The sequence below is a fragment of the Arachis hypogaea genome, chromosome 19, assembly GCF_003086295.3.
Source record: "Arachis hypogaea cultivar Tifrunner chromosome 19, arahy.Tifrunner.gnm2.J5K5, whole genome shotgun sequence".
NCBI lineage: Eukaryota > Viridiplantae > Streptophyta > Magnoliopsida > Fabales > Fabaceae > Arachis > Arachis hypogaea.
Genome location: NC_092054.1, coordinates 73,091,201 through 73,094,407, shown reverse-complemented (window position 1 = coordinate 73,094,407; position 3,207 = coordinate 73,091,201).

The following is a 3,207-nucleotide window of genomic DNA, read 5'->3' as shown; positions in this document are numbered from 1 at the left end:
GCTAACTTAATCATCGGAGTCTCTTGCAGATACCCCCCACCCTCCGGTGACCACGGATCAGACAGCTCCAATCGTCACCAGCCAGTCGGACACGTCATCTCCGACCAGTACAGAAAATTTCATCCGAGATCGGCCTACAGTTTTAGGTAACCCTCGGAACATTGGCGCCGTTGCCGGGGAACCTGGAAGTCATCCCATCATTATGGCGGACGACCATGACAACGACCATGATTTAGATCTAGAGGACAGAACACCGCACAAAAACGCATACGCTACACCAAAAGATACTCCGGAATCTAACGGAGACAAAAACTCATCACATCCGGGAGTGATAGAAGCGCTTCAAGATCGTCTAAAGCAACTTGAAAAAGAAAGCCAGCATCAACGAGAAGTTGGCAAGGATCTACAAAGAGAGGTAAGGAGACATCGAGAGCTAGAAGGTAAAATCCTACAACTTGAAGACGATCTCAAAGCAAAGGCTACCCAGACCACCCCTGTGGACAATTCACGCAAAGATCAAGATCCATTCACTAGGGACATCATGAAAACTAAAATTCCTAAGGACTTCAAACTCCCGGATATGACTCTGTATGATGGCATTACAGATCCCAACCATCACCTCAGCAACTTCAGAAGCAGAATGTACCTCACCGACGCCTCGGACGCAGTTCGCTGTAAAGCTTTTCCAACGACCCTCACGAAGACAGCAATTAGATGGTTCGACAACTTACCTCCTAAGTCCATCTCAAGCTTTGATGACCTAGCTAAGAAATTCCTGGCCAGATTCTCTATCCAAAAAGACGAGGCCAAGCATGCCCCCAGTCTACTAGGAATCAGGCAAGGAGATCGGAAGTCTTCGCAACTACATGGAGAGATTCAACAAAACATGCCTAGACATACAAAGCTTTCCAACAGAGGCCGCCAACATGGGCCTCATCAATGGCCTACGAGAGGGACCTTTCAGCCAATCTATATCGAAGAAATATCCCACGTCTCTGGATGAGGTGCAGGAGCGAGCGAAAAAATATATCAACATGGAAGAAAACTCTCGGTTGGGAGAAACCTCAAAATCTGGATTCTCCTACCAAGACAAAGATAAAGAATCCAAAAAGAAGGAAGATCGACAAGAGGAAAAAATTAAAAAATATCGTAATTACACCCCTCTTAGGGTATCCCTGGTAGATGTCTACAAAGAAGTCTGCCATATGGAAAAGATACCCTCAGCTCGACCACTCAAAGGTAAAAGAGGAGGAGGAAATCGGAACAAATTCTGTGAATATCACCGAGTCCGAGGACATTCCACCAACGAATCCTTTGACTTAAAAAACATCATAGAAAAATTAGTAAGAGAAGGAAAACTAGATTGGTTTCTGGCCACCCGAGATGATGATCAAAGAAAGAGAAGAAGGGATGAAGATGACGGACGAATCGAGCGATCACCTCGTATGCCAGAAAGACATATCCATATGATACACGGAAGATTTGTAGGAGGAGAAATCTCCAAATCATCCCGCAAAAGATATCTCGAAGAAGTATATCATGTTGAAGGAATGGAGGAAGCTCCCGACATCCCTGCAATCACATTCACCAAAGAGGATGCATCCGGTATCAAATCAGGACACGACGACCCCATGGTCATCACCATCATACTGGCAAACGTCAATCTCCACCGCACATTAATAGACAAAGGGAGCTCCGCCGACATCTTATTCAAAACTGCCTTCAACAAGCTCGGCTTATAAGAAAAGGAGCTTAGAGCATACCCTAACAGCCTGTTCGGACTGGGAGATACCCCAGTACAACTGCTGGGATACGTGTCACTACATACAACCTTCGGAAAAGGAAACTAATCCAGAACACTCAAGATAGACTACATTGTGGTCGACGTGAGTTCAGCCTACAATGCCCTAATAGGTCGGACAACACTAAATCAACTCGGCGCAATAGTCTCAACTCCATATCTATGCATGAAATTCCCAACTACAGAAGGGATAGCTATAATAAAAGCAGATCAAAAGATGGCATGCCGCTGTTATAACGAAAGTCTAAACCTCAGAGGCAGAGGAGAAGAGTTCCATACAATTGAGCTCGTGGAGTTCATAGACATGAAGAACTCCATCCAAAACCCGAAGGAAAGATAGAGAAAGTTCAGATCGGGATACCTCGAACAAAATAACTAATATTGGCACGATCCTGAAGGGAGACGTAAAAGAATTACTAGTACAGTTCTTACGAGATAATGTCGATCTCTTCACGTGGAAAGCTGCAGACATGTTGGCGGTCTATCAGGGATCTCGGCCGGTACAGCAGAGACGAAGAAAACTTGGGCTAGAACGATCCCAAGCTGTGGAAGAACAGGTACAAGCACTACTGGAGGGAGGATTCATAAAAGAAGTCAAGTACCCACTATGGCTAGCTAACGTTGTCTTGGTGAAAAAATCAAATGGGAAATGGCGAATGTGCACCGACTACACCGACCTTAACGAAGCCTGCCCAAAAGATCCTTACCCACTCCTAAGTATCGACTCTCTGGTAGATGCTTCATCCGGATATAGATACCTCTCATTTATGGATGCATATTCCGGATACAACCAAATTCCCATGTATCCACCAGATCAAGCAAAGACCTCATTTTTTATGCCAAAAGCAAATTACTGCTACATTGTAATGTCTTTCGGTCTCAAGAATGCGGGAGCTACGTATCAAAGGCTAATGAATAAAGTCTTTTCAGATCATATCGGAAAGATCATGGAAGTCTACGTGGACGACATGTTAATAAAGACACAAAGTGAAGAGACATTATTGTCCAACCTGGCCCAAGTGTTCGACACTATAAGGAAGCATGACATGCGCCTCAATCCCACAAAATGCACTTTTGCAGTAGAAGCAGGCAAGTTCTTGGGTTTTATGCTCACACAAAGAGGAATTGAGGCAAATCCGGATAAATGCGAGGCCATACTCAACATGAAAAGCCCAACTTGTGTCAAAGAAGTACAAGAACTCAACGGGAGGTTGGCAGCCTTGTCCAGGTTCCTAGCGGGATCAACGATAAGATCCCTTCCTTTCTATGCCACTCTAAGGAAAGGAAAGAACTTCGAATGGACAATAGAATGCGAGCAAGCCTTCCAGGATTTCAAAAGTTTCCTGGGACGACCACCTATCCTAACTCAATCACGGAAGGAAGAACCACTCGTATTGTACCTTACG